The sequence below is a fragment of the Protopterus annectens genome, chromosome 2.part0 (genome assembly GCF_019279795.1).
Source record: "Protopterus annectens isolate FY-2018-M chromosome 2.part0, PAN1.0, whole genome shotgun sequence".
Taxonomy (NCBI): Eukaryota; Metazoa; Chordata; order Ceratodontiformes; family Protopteridae; genus Protopterus; species Protopterus annectens.
This window is the reverse complement of record NC_056728.1, coordinates 1232619003-1232634002: the sequence shown is the minus strand read 5'-3', so window position 1 is coordinate 1232634002 and position 15000 is coordinate 1232619003.

Below are 15000 nucleotides of genomic sequence, written 5' to 3'. Positions count from 1 at the left end.
GTGCCCCTCAACCTAAGCCCCTAAGGCTAAACACCTTGCCCAATACACTAATCATAGGTGACTCAATAGTGAGGCACACAGATGTCCCACTCACTAGGTTAAATAAGGAGAAGGTAACAGTCAGCTGTCTATCAAGTGCCAGAATCCGACACATAACACACACACTCAGGTCACTCCACAACAAGTACAAGTATGACTCTGTCATTGTCCATGTGGGTATAAATGACCTGAGATGCACCACCCTGGACTACATGCAAAGAGAGATGGTGGAGCTCTTGGATTTTGTGGCCCAGGCAGGTATGACACTAGTCCTGAACAACATCCTACCATCACCCAGAAAGATACCACAGTACAAACCAAAAAAAATTGTCTAAGTTTCTGGTGTCATTCTAAGGGGATCCAGTACCTGTCTGCTTGGGATGACATAATTGACAGACCTCTATGCTTTGCCAGAGATGGTCTGCATCTGTCACCCCTGGGTTTCCAGGTACTGGCTAAGGCTGTTGCCAACCCTTTAGTGCCTTTTTTAGCCAGTGTTCCAAAGACCAAATTACCACTGTAACAGCTATAAATAAATGCAATCTTAGGGTCATGCTGCTCAATGCTAGAAGTCGATATCTCAAGATGCACTCACTTGAAACACTTCTTAGAATGGAGAACATCAACATTTGTGCTGTAACAGTGATGTTGTTTAAAGTGGCAGAAAGCACCCTTGTGCTACCAAGCTATAACTCATTCCATACCTTTCAGCCCTGAAACATGGACCAAAGCTCCAAAGGCAGTGGAGTCCCCATATTCATATATACCTTTATTCATAAAGGATATCCACACCTCCTGGTAGTAGCCCAGCATAATGCATCTGAGATACTTCATGTACAACTAACATTGGGTAAGACTGCGATCCAGATCATAGCCTGCTATAGGTCCCCCAACCAAGTCCCTAGACTCTCACTCCACATTCCTAAGCACCCTGAAATCTATCAAGGTACAAACCAACACTCTTATACTAGGAGACTTCAACTACCCCTCCATCAACTGGGAAAACTACTCAAGCACCAATACACTGGCCCAAAGCTTCCTGGAATTCATCATTTCCAATGCCCTGGACTAGCTCATTCTGACCCCCCACTAGAGGAAGCAACAGCCTTGACCTGGTTATTACTAACATGGGTGACCATTGCTGCATGACTTTTGAATCATAGACCAATGCACTGTACGAACATGTACATAAATGCATGGAACTAGTCATACCCAACAGAAGCAAGATGCTCTCCTCCAAAAAATGGAAGCCAATATGGTGGTCCCCTGCCAATAAACTCTACCAAACACTAGTGAACACCAATGAACCTTTAATGTTAAGAGTGTTTCATCTACCAAAATTGGCAGACTTCAACAGTTTATTTGTGTTTTTTTTTGTAGATTTACCTGATTAATAAACTCTGCAACAGAAGGAAGAATGTTTTGCAGAAAAAGGTGAAGTCCCAAGACTGGAAAAACTCCCTTATTAGCCTCAACAAAAAGTTGAGATCCCACATCAAATCCTCTAAAGCCAGCTATGAATGCAGAATTGTGGCAGACACTAAAATAATCTCAAAGCCTTTTATAGTTATATCAAGAACCTCCACAGCAATACCCAAATTTGCTCTGAGTTGCTGCACAATGGTACCTCCTATATTCAGCCAACAGACATTAAAAAAGGGGGAGCAATTACAGACCCTGGGAATTATCACTCCATTAGCCTGATGAGTCTGATATGTAAAGCTATGGAGCACATCATCATGGACCTGATTAACAAAGATATAGGAAATCTACAAACTCTGGACCCCATGCAGTTTGGCTTTGTGAAAGGGAGATCATGTCTGCACATACTGGTTGACTTCTGTGAGTCAGTCAGCAGGGCTGTGGATCAAGGTAAGGCAGTGCATACAGCCTACCTCGATCTGGCCAAGGGTTTTGATACCATTCCTCACTCATGTATTATTGATAAGCTCACCAAACTAGGCATCAACCTGTATATCACTAGGTGGGTTGCAAATTGCCTCACAGATAGAACACAGAGTGTGAAAGTAGCGAACTCCAAGTCAGACTGCCGACCAGTCACAAGTGGAGTCCCACAGGGATCAGTCCTGGGTCCTCTCCTGTTTGGCATCTACTTCTCAGAAGTCCAGGCCAACACAAAGGGACTCTGGCTGACCAAGTTCACAGATGACTGCAAGCTGGGAGCCATTATTAACTCCCCGAGTGATGCAGATGTACTACAGAAATTCCTCACTGAGACCAATGACTGGTGTCAAAACCATGGCCTTAAGCTTAACGCCAAAAGAATGCATTGTCATCCCCAGTGGTAAAAGCCCAGTTCCCACTAACTACCACATCGATGGGAGCCCACTGAACACTGAAGGAGTTATAAGAGATCTGGGGATGCAGGTTGACAGCAACCTCTTCTTCGACCACCACATTGCCACTGTGGTCAGAAAGTCCTTCTATGTGGCACATCTCATTACCAAGGGTTTTGCATCCAGGAAGAAAGAGGTCATCATCTCTCTCTACTCTTCCCTCATTAGACCAGTCATAGAGTATAAGGCCCCATTTGGCATGTACCTCACTAGACATCTGCAACAGCTGGAGAGGCCACAGAAGTACCTCAAGAAGAGGATCCTAAGCATTAAACACATGTTCTACATGGACAGACTCATAAGACTCCAGCTATTCTCTGTCTCATATTACCTACTTAGAGGCGATCTCTGCTTGACTTACAAAGCCATGTCTTCGCAGCTCTGTTAGAAACGCTACATCTAAAGAAATCCCAATCCCTCTGCACCACACTCTCCGGAGACCTCAAACTCATTACCACAATCAACAGAACATGCTGGAGGGACAAGTTCCTCACCCAGAGACTGCCCATGCTCTGGAATAGACTTCCCATACATGTCAAGCAGAGCATATTGCTGTCCCTCTTTAACAGAAAGCTTGATGAGTGGATGGGTAATAAAAGTTCACCACGGGAATCACTCAAGTGGCTCTACTTGATAGAGGCACTGGGAACTAACGTCGGGTGGCATGATGCCAGGGCACTTCTATGGGCGAGGCTTGTAAAGGCTCCAGGGCCATTAGCCTTGTACATACCTATGAACCTATGAACTAGTTGTGGTACACAGTTAATTTGGTATTCATAAGTCTTGTACACACTAGTTGTGGTTTATTAGTAATCTAGTACACACTAGTTGAATTGCCCAGTTATTCTGGTATTCATCGTCTGGTACAAACTAGTATTACACAGTGGGCCTGGTGCACACTGCATCTGGTACACACTAATTGTTGTACACAGTAAGTCTGGTATTCATACGTTTGGTACACACTAGTTGTGATACACAGTAAACCTGATACTCACTAAGGTCTGGTACACATTAGCTGTGGTACAAAGTAAGTCTGGTATTCACTAAGTCTGGTACACACTAGTGTTACACAGTAAGCCGGATATACAGTGCTTGAGTTATACTGAGGTAACAGTAATATGTAAGTGGGAATAATAGAATAATTGTGGAAAGGGTGAGCTTTGCATTTGTCATTAATACAGCAAATCAGATGGAGTACAGAGGATATATTGTCTGCAGTACTGACAGGATGTTGAATTCAGACACTGAATTTAAAATCTCTCATTAAGCAGTCAGTGCTCTACAATGTGAAAACAATCATGCACATTTGCCAGCATGAAGTCCATGCATTGCAGTGTGAAAGTCATGTACATCTATCAGTATGTATTCAGTACACTGCAGTATGAAATCAGTCATGCATATGTGTGAGTGTGAAGTCAGTGCATTGCATTATAAAATCAGCCATATGCATCTGTCACTCTGAAATCAGCATACTGCAGTGTGAAATCAGTCATATACCTCTGTGAGTTTGTAGACAGTACACTGCAGTGTGAAACCAATTTTTACAACTGTGAATATGAAGTCAGTGCACTACAGTATGAAGTCAATATCTATCCCTGTGAAGTTAGTGTACCACAGTGTTAAATCAGTCATGAACATCTGTCAGTGAGAAATCAGTGCAGTGCAGTTTGAAATCTATGGGATACATCGGTCAGTGTGACATCAGTGGACTGCAGTGTGATATCAGTCATTTACATCTCTGAATGTGTAGTCAGTATTCTGTAGTGTGAAATCAGTTGTGTACTTTTGTCAGTGTGCAGTCAGTACACTGCAGTGTGAAATCAGTTGCATACATCTGTCAATGTAAGGTCAGTGCACAGAAGCATGAAATAAACCGTGTACATCTGTTATTGTGATGTCAGTGTACTACAGTGTGAAATTAGTTGTGCACATCTGTCAGTCTGAACTCAGTACTCTGCAGTATGAAATCAGCTGTGTACATCTATAAGGGTGATGTCAGTCCAATGGAATATGAAATCAGTCATGTAAATCTACCATTGCATAGTCAGTACACTATAGTGTGAAATCAGTCATGTACCTTTGTCAGTTAGTGTGTAGTCAGTGCGCTGCAGTGTGAAATCAGTTGTGTACATTTGTGAGTGTGAAGTCAGTGCACTGAAGTATAAAACAGTCACATACTACTGTCAGTGAGAAGTCAGTTCACTGCAGTATGAAATCAGTCCTGTTCATCTGTCAATGTGAGGTCATTGCAAAGCAGTATGAAATAAATTATGTACATCTGTCAGTGTGATGTCAGTGTACTGCAGTATGAAATCAGTCATGCATATCTGTCAGTGTGAAGTCAGTACTTTGCAGTATGAAATCAGCTTTGTATATCTATCAGTGTGAGGTCAGTCCAGTGGAAAATGAAATCAGTCACCTACATCTGCCAGTGTGAAGTCAGTGTACTCAGTCATATACATCTGTGAATGTGTAGTCAGTACACTGCAGTGTGAAATCAACATTGTACGTTTGTTAGTGAGCAGTCAGTACATTGCAGTGTGAAATCGGTTTACATCTGTGAAATTAAAGTCAATGGACTGCAGTATGAAATCAGTCGTGAACATCTATCAATATGAAGTCTGTGTACTACATTTTTTAGTCAGTCATGTATGTCTGCCAGTGAGATGTCAGTGCACTGTAGTACGAAATCGGTCATGTAGATCTATCAGTGTGAGTTAGTACACTACAGTATGAAATCAGCTGTGTGTATTTATAAGTGTGAGGTCAGTCCAGTGGAGTATGAAATCAGTCATGTATATTTGTCAATGTAAAGTCAGTGTACTGCAGTGTGAAATCAGTCATATACATCCCTCAATGTGTAGTCATTACAGACATTACAGAGTATGAAGTCAGTACACTGCAATATGAAGTCAGCAATGCACATCTGTCAGAGTGAACTCAGCGTACTGCAGTATGAAATTAGCTGTGTACATCTATTACTGTGAGGTCAGTACTCTGGGGTATAAAATTAGCCATTTGCATCCATCAGTAATAAGTCAGTGTAAGTAAAGGTACTGCTGTGTGAAATCAGTCACATACATCTGTCAATGTGCAGTCAGTCTGCTGCAGTGTGAAATCAACTTTGTACCTTTGTCAGTATACAGTCAGTACACTGCAGTATGTGATCGGTCATGTACGTCAGTGTGAGATCAGTGCACAGCAGTATAAAATCAGTCATGTACGTCTGCTCATGTGAAGTTAGTGTAGTGCAGTCTGAATCAGTCACTTACATCTGCTATTGTATAGTCAGTACACTACAGTGTGAAATTAGTCATGCACCTTTGTCAGTGTTGGCCAGTCCACTGCATTGTGAAATCAGTAGTATACTTTTGTGTGTGTGAAGTTAGTGCACTATAGTATAAAATCAGTCATTCGTGGAGTAGAACTCATTGTGTTCACTCCAATGGTGTACAGTCTTTTCTACAAAAAAATGACACTTGCTGTTTTAATGGCAGGTAGCACTCAGAGCAAGATGACACTTTGTTTTGCCACAGTCATCAATAACAGAGGAGGCACTGGTGAGGATGAGGGTGACCTTATTCAAAGGGTGTGTAGTATGACAGGTTGTGAGTCGGTAGGCTGTATTCTATTAGAGGGACATAGAGGTGACCTTATTTAAAAGATAACAGTGCTACAGCCTTTGCACTTGTGTGTCATATTGTGCAGGAGGTATTAGAGGAACAGGAGGATCACATATCTGCAGAAAGTTGTAGGGCAATGACACACAATGTGCTGCAACTATACAGTAGCAGAAAGTTGCAGGGCAAGCTACTACACAACAACACACAATGTGCTGCAACTATACAGAATATTATATTCATACAGTAGCAGAAAATTGCAGGGGGAGCTACTACAGCAGCAACATACAATGTGCTGCAACTATACAGAATATTATATTCATAAAACACCAGAAAGTAATAACTAGGCCAATATGGGGATGGAGAAAGGAGATTCTGCTAATAGGGATGATTAAAATTTGGGATACAGGGATTAGGCAAGAGGCAGCTGGAATTTACTGGAGAAAACTGGAAAAGGAGCCAAGGTATTGGGAGCAAATAATTAGACAGGGAAAGGTAATAGAATCGGAAGAGGCCAATAATACATTTGGAATGCAGGCTAGAGATTGCCTTTCCTAACATGGTTTGATTTCAGAGTATAGGCAAAGAGAAAGAAATAGGGGGATCCTTAACAAAAGACCAGCTCTGGTAGAGTTTTAGTAGAATCTAGAATCAAAGCTGTTGTTTAAAAAGGGGTAAATTAGTAGGGCACATAAAATATTGCATGATAACTATAGTAATCAATTAGAGGAGGTTAGAAAGGATTGGGAAGAAAGAGTGCCTAAGCAATTCATAAATAAACAATGGGTGGATATATCTATGGCTCCAAATACGCAACAAAGTTTGGAAGATTTAGGATCTTTGCTTGGAAGTGTTTGCATAGGTATTTTTATACCCCAAGCATACTCTAAAGAATTTTTCCTTGGGTGGACAGCAAATGTTGGAGGTGTGATGGGTAAGAAAGAGGTAATTGGGAGCACATTTCTTGGATGTGTAATACGTTGGCAGACTTTAGAAATTCCCCGAAGACTACTCTATCAGAAATATTGGGTTGGCAAATTGGTGTAACTAAAGAAATTATTTTTTTTAAGTTGTGATACAAAATCGGAATTGCCTAGACATGGTAAGGTCTTGCTGAGTTTAATTCTGGTGGCTGCTAAAAATCAATTACTAGAAAATGGAAAGCAAAGTCTAGACCAACTGTACTAGTGGTGAATATAGCAAAAGAGATAAAACCAACTGGAAGTGGGATCTTTAGAAAATGGTAGGAGCAAATTACATAGAATAAAATTGGAAGTGAGGGAATAATGCATGCAGACTACTGTTTTGGAGAAGGAATGAGACTCAAGGGAAGGCAGGAACTAAATGAGTTTTGTAATGTTTGACTGACAATGACAGGATAGATTATAAGTGATTATATGATTGTAACTGAAACATGTCAATACAGTTTGTTTTCATTTATATAAATGTATGATTGCCCATGTCATAAGTTATAATCTAAAACAATGTGTTGGGGTACAAAGAGGCTACACAACAGGACAACACTGAATATCATTTTATATAATTTACAAAGCACTGGGAGTATAATGAACACAAATACACAGCAGAGCACCAGGGGACATCTCCATATAAATAGCACAAAAGATACGGTCTAGGGCTATATTAAGATCACAAAACAGAGCAGTAATGCATCCTCTGTATAAATAACTCTGAAGGTACAAATGGGTGTGGTGATGATGCAGATCAGGACACACATGTTTCTCTGTGCAAGTATAACACAGGGTTCCCTGCGGGTTATACTGAGGGTGCACAATGGGTTAGCACTACAGCCTCCATATAAATAACACACAAGTATACCTCTCAACCTCTTAGCGCAAGAAATCTGGACAAAGCCTTCACATAATGGGGGGACAAAGGCACAAAAAAGGGACAACTTTTAAATATTGCCCTTATAAACTCAGAAAACTGATAGCATAACAGGATTTGTCTTAGCATTTATTTTTCTGAAGGACATGAAGTTTGGAACTCAAACTTATGTCATTATTTAGTGACATCACTCCTCAGATCATTCCAGTAATTTGCCAGAAAACCACAGATTTTTGTGAGAAGCAGACCAAAATATGAAACAAAAATCTGGACAGTCTGTGAAAAACTGGACTTTTGAGAGGTATGCACACAAGGTGTCCCACGGGGTTATAGTGAGGATACATAATGGGTACCACTGTGCCCTATACATAAGTAACACACAAGGTGCCCTGGGGGTTACACAAGATACATGGTGGGGTAGTACTGTACCCTCTAAATAGTTATCACCAAGGTGCATTGATGGCTACTGTGTGACACTGTGGGGTAACACTGCTCCCTCTATAAAAGTATCACACATGGCTCCCCAGGGTTACATTCAGGATACCCAGTGTGATAGCACTACAGCTTCTATATAAATAACACACAAGGATCCTAGATGTTATACTGATGGGACAAATTGAGGCAGTGTTGCTATCTCAATAGAAATACCATACAAGCACCCTGAGGGTTATACTGTGGGTACACATTGGGATAGTACTGCACACTATATATAAATCACACACAAGTTGCCCTAGGGGTCATTCTGATGGTACACAGTGGGGTAGCACCATCTATACAAATGACTCACAAGGGGACTTGGGTGACTATACTGAGGGTACACACTGCAACCTATATATAATATAATATAATATAATATAATATAATATAATATAATATAATATAATATAATATAATATAATATAATATAATATACAAGTATCATACAAGGTGCCCTGGAGATTGTATTTAAGGTGCACAGCCGGTTAGCACTGTTCCCACTACATAAGTAGCATACATAGTGCACTGGTGTTTATAACAAGGGTACACAGTGTGGGAAGCACTGCTCCCGCTACACAAATACCACACAAAATATCATGAGGATATGAGGTTCCACACTGGGTTAACATTGCAACTTCTATATACTTAACAGAAAACGTGCCTTGGGGTTATATTGAGGGTACACAGTGGAGTATCACTGAATCCTCTATATAAGTATCATATGAGGTCACCTTGGGGTTATACTGAGGGTACACAGTGGAGTATCACTGCATCCTCTATATAAGTATCACATGAAGTCACCTTGGGGTTATACTGAGGCTACACAGTGGAGTATCACTGCATCCTCTATATAAGTATCACATGCGGTCACCTTGGGGGTTATACTGAGGGTACACAGTGGAGTATAATAATTGACATGATGAGAGATGAGTACAATGGAATAATTAGATTCCAGGACTTGGGTGCCATACCTTTAGATATAAGCTGTATGATGAAAAAAGGCTTTTCTTTACAATTCTGGATGCATGGTGATCATAAATAAATAACAAGGTACAAATGGGTGTACTCTGGGCACAGACCATGGCACACTGCTTCCTCTATGCAAGTATCAGACAAGGTGCCCCAGTGGAAATGCAATGAAGATACACATTTGTGTGGCATTGTGCCCCCTTTAAAAGTAATCCATAAGGTGCCCTGGGCTTTATATTGAGGGTGCATAGTGAGGTAGCATTGCTACCTCTTTACAAGTATCATGCAAGATGCCCTATGAGTTATTCTGTGGTTACTTCCTGTATGTAAATACCACACAGGGTGCCACAGGGTTTATACTCAGTGTACACAGTGAGGTAGTACTACATCATTTATATAAATAACACACAGGGTTCCCTGAGAGTTAATCTAAGGATACACAGTAGGGTAGTACTACATCATTTATATAAATAACACACAGGTTTCCCTGAAAGTTATACTGAGTGCTCACAGTGGGGCAGTACTACATCATTTATATACATAACACATATGGTCCCTTGAAAGTTATACTGAGTGCACACAGTGGGGAAGCACTGAAAACTTTATATAAATAATTCTTAAATTGCCATGGGGTTATATTTATGGTGCACAGTGGGTGCCCTGGAGGTTATACTGAGAGAACACATTGGCGTAGCACACCACCTTTTATGTAAGTATGGCACAAATTACCCTACAGGTTCTTCTTCTTTTTTAAAGACTTTTTATTGTAATTTTAATAACAAAAGAGAAAACATAATAAACAGAATAATATATATAAAAAAAACTATTTACAAAGGTCCATAAAACAACTATATTTCAGCTGATTAAATTATTAAACAGTCAATATTTTTCAAGAAGACTTTAAAGCTTAGCCATGATTTATAAGATTGTGTAACATTTGAAGTTCACCTTACAGGTTATTCTGAGGATATGCACACAAGATTTCCTTAGGATTATACTGAGGGTGCACATCCCTGAAAAACTGTTTACAAAGCTTCAAAAACAGACACAAATCCAATAATTAGTTAAAAAGTTTATTCAAATGAATAAATAAATTGAATAAAATAATTATTGGATTTTGGTTTTGAGGCTTTGTGAATGGTTTCTCTGGCATTTGTGTTCAAAGCAGTTTTGGTTAGTGCCCATAGTTAATTGTTATTCTATTAGTTATATTGAAGGTACATAGGAGGTTATCTATGCACCATCTGTATAAATAACACATAAGGTTCCCTAGGGTTCATCCTGCACATTCAGACCAGGACAGAACTGTTTCCTCCATATAAATAACAGAAATGTTTTTGGAAAGTATACCAAGGACACACTGTACCCTGCATATAAGTAACACACAAGGTACTAGAGCACATCCTGAGTGCACACAGCCAGGCAGTACTATGCACCCTTTATATAAATAACAGGCAATGTTCACTAGGGGTTTTACTAAGGATGGACAACAAGACAGCAATGAACTGTCTATACAAAAACACACACAAGGTACTGAATGCACATAGCAGGACAGTACTAAGTCTGCTGTATAGAAATAGCACACAGTGTGCTGGGAGTACAATGACAGTACCCAGCAGGGTTCACTGTGTACCCTTTATATAATCAACATTCAAAGTGTTGGGAGATTATTGAGCATAACTACACAGTAATGCACCAATGGACACCAATGTATAAATAGCACTAAAGTTCCTCTGGGGCTCTATTAAGGACAGAAGGCAGAATAGCAATATAGCCTCAATATAAATACTTAATATAGGTTCATACATTCATAGGTTGGTACTAGGCTATCGGCCGTAGGGCCTATACAAGCCTATCCATAACAATTCCCTGGATATTTCTTCCCACAATTTTACTTCTTTGTTAATGTTCATGTTTATGCGAATGTTAATGTTTAAGTACTTAATGTTCAAATTGGTATAGTGAGGACACAGGGCATACTGCTCCCTCTATACAAGTGGCCTAGGAGGTTCACTTGGCATTATACTGAAAGTAAATTGTGGGGTAATACCATATACTCTATATAAATAACATGCATGTTGCTCTAAGTTTACAAAATGGAATGACATTGCACTATCTATATAAGTAACAAACAAAGTGCTCTGGAGGTTAAATATAGTGGGTTAGTATTATAATATCCATATTAATAACACACAAAATTCCCCTGGGATTACATTTGGGGTGTCTTGTGGGACAGGACTGCTCCTCTATATTAATTGCAGACAAGGTGCTCTGGAGATCCTACAGAAGGTACACAGTGGGGTAGCACTTCACCCTCCATATAAATATCATTCAGGGTATCCTGTGAGTTATAAAGATGGTACATAGTGACCTTGAACTTATCCCTCTATATAGGTATCACACAGTGTGGTTTGGGGCTATACTGAGGTGACATAGGGGAATAGCACTGCTCCCTCCCTCTCTCACTACATAATTTGTACAAATAACACACAAGTTGCCTTGGGGGGGGGGTTATACTGAGGGCACATTGTGGGGTAGCATTGCATCATCTGTATAAACAACATACAATGTGCCCAGGGGGTTATAGTGATGGGGACATAGTGAAACAGCATTGCAACCTTTGTTTAAATATTACTGAAGGTGCTCTGAAAGTTATAGTAAGGGTATACATGGGTGCAGTACTGCACCCTTTACATAAATAACACTTACAATGTGCTCTGGGATTTATATTGAGGTTTCACCATGGGATAGAATTTCAACCTGTATAGAAATAAAACACCAAGTGCCCTGATGGTATTTATTTATGGTGTGCAGTGGGAAGCCCTGTTCCATGTTTACAAAAATAAAAAAAATTGGTATCCTGGGGGGCTATACTGAAGGTACACAGTGGGGTAGCACTGCTCCCTTTTTTACAAATAATTCGGAAGTGTCCTCTGGGTTATACTGAAGGTACCCAGTGGCTTATCACTATGCCCTTTATGTATGTACCACACAAATTGCCCTACAGGTACATAGCAATTGTGCCTATGTAAATACCATATATAGTTCACTAGAGTTTTTATCTTGTGTACTCAGAGCAGGACAGCACTGTGGTCTCTACATAAACAACATGTATGTTTCTATGGAGTGTACCAGGACACACTGCACATTTCATATAAATAACACACACAAATGGGGGGATATCAGAACAGTTGTGTAGCTTCATAAAGTAACACAAGGTGCTACAGCATATACAGGTATACAGAGCAGGGCAGCACTGTGTGTCTATATAAATAATGGACAATGTTCACTAGGGATTATTCAGTGATACACCATATGGCAGTACTGAGCCATCTACACAAATAATGAAAAAGGTGCTGAGTGGGCAGAGGAGTGTAGTAATGTGTCTGCTCTGTATAAATATCACACAATGTGCTGGAGGTACATGGCAAGGCAGCACAGTGTACCTATGTACCTATAGATAAGTACTGAGCATCAGTATATAGAGTGGCACTAATAATAACCTGTGTATAAACAGCAAAAATTGAGCTCTTGGACTACAGTAAGGGTGCACAGCAGAATAGCTATGCATCCTCTAAATAAATAACACTTAGAGTACAGATGGGTGTAGTAAAAAACATAGATCAGGTCACTGTGCTCCCTCTATGCAAGTAACACTAACACAGAAGGTACCCTACATGTTATACTGAGTGTGCACACTGGAGAGCACCATAGCCTGTATATAAGTAACATACAAAGGTGCCCTGGGGTTTTACTGTGGATCTATAGTGGGTAGCACTTCAGTCTCTGTATAAATTATACACAACATGTCCTGGGGTTATACTGAGAGTGCACAATAGGGTAGGAGTCCTCCCCTTAGTCTAGTATCATAGAAAGTTCCACACATGCTATACAGAAAAAATGCACACTATATAAATAGCACATATGGAGCCCTGGGTTTATACTAGGGGTACAAAATGAGATAGTACTACACTGTCTATATAAATAACCTAAAATGTTGAAAGGGTCATGCATAGGGAATACAATGGGGTAATACTATTTTTCTATTCACTAATCATAAAAAGTTCTGCCAGGCTATACAGAGGGTGTGCAGTGAGTAACACTGCATTCTCCATAAAAAGCTGCTCAGAAGGTGCCCCAGGACATATATATAGTGTCAGTGTTTTAAGAGGTAATAGGCAGCCCACTTGTTTTTGGTCCTAGAAGATCAGAAGGTTCTGGATTCTCTTCCCACATCAGGTAATTGTATTAATTTTCAAATTCTGATATTGCAGTGCAGTATAAGGGGGAGTGCTGTATTCCTGAGTATGCTATCCTTCAGATGAGATGTTAAACTGAAGCCACATCTACCTTATTTAGTGGTAATTCAGGTAGAGGTAAAAGCTCCTATATGGCATTTATCAAAAAAGTAGGGTTGCTTTATATATATATATATATATATATATATATATATATATATATATATATATATATATATATATATAGATATACAAACACACATTATTTACATATTTTGCCAACTCCGTATCTATTCTATTTATAACTGTTTTACAATTTCATCAAATACAACAGAAATTTAGTACATACTTCTTCCATTCCCATTTCCTTAATTTTTAACTATACTCTTCAATGCATTTTCCCACAACCATTTTCTTATTTCTGCCAATATATTTTTGTCAATCCTATTTTTGTTATCCAATAGTCCTTCATACTTTCTTTTATCAATTTACTCCTTCCTTTTTCATACTTACCATATATCATTTTCCATATTCATTTAAAACCATCATAACTATACACATTTTTAAACTTTTTTTTCAAAAATGATCTACTTTTTGTTCTAAAAAGTAACATTTTACAGTTTCTGCTACTTTGCAAACAGAGTACATTATTTCTTATATTACTTTTGTGATGGGTCCCTACTCCAGGCCAGCAATCAAGGAGACTTAGTCCTTACCACTGACTTCAATGAGGGACAGACACTAACAGCAAAAATGGATTCACACAGTATTTTCAGATGCAGCTATACTAAATGCAATTTCCCTTAAGAGCATACAGGGAGCACACTTCAGAACTGGGTCTGAACTCTCTTTCTCTCTCCAGACCCACACAAAACTCCACACTGACCACTTTGTAGCTCTGTGTTCCTGTTCCCAGTAGCTGACACCCATACTTGGATATTTGAGTTTCACAGACACATACACACCTGGGAAAAGCTGGTACAGATTTACTAGCTGTGCCCCTTTCTACCCAGACTCTGAGATAGTCATGCTGCCACCAGTCAGCTACCCTAAGGCTTTTACAAAGGGTACCCAATTATACTGTTTAAAATTAATACTAATACAAATGGTAGAGTGTGACCAAAGAAACAAGTCTTTCAGGAGTGGCCACAGTGTCACAAAAACAAGCATAACTACTCTCAAGATGTTCAAAGCATTCTCAAAAGGACCAGCCACAATGAAAGGTATTAAAATATTTATTGATAAATAATAAAACAGAAAACAGGAGAGTAGTGAATACAATAAGCTACAGAGTTTCAACCACAGAGACATAAAAATAATGCAGTTGTATAGTTTCTCACAGATTCAGAAAACAATACTAATCTATTCTCACTAAACATCCTTGACTAACTAAAAAATTACTGTTCCTTGACTACTTACTAAAGCAAGGCAAGCTGATGTGTGCTGAGAGTCTTA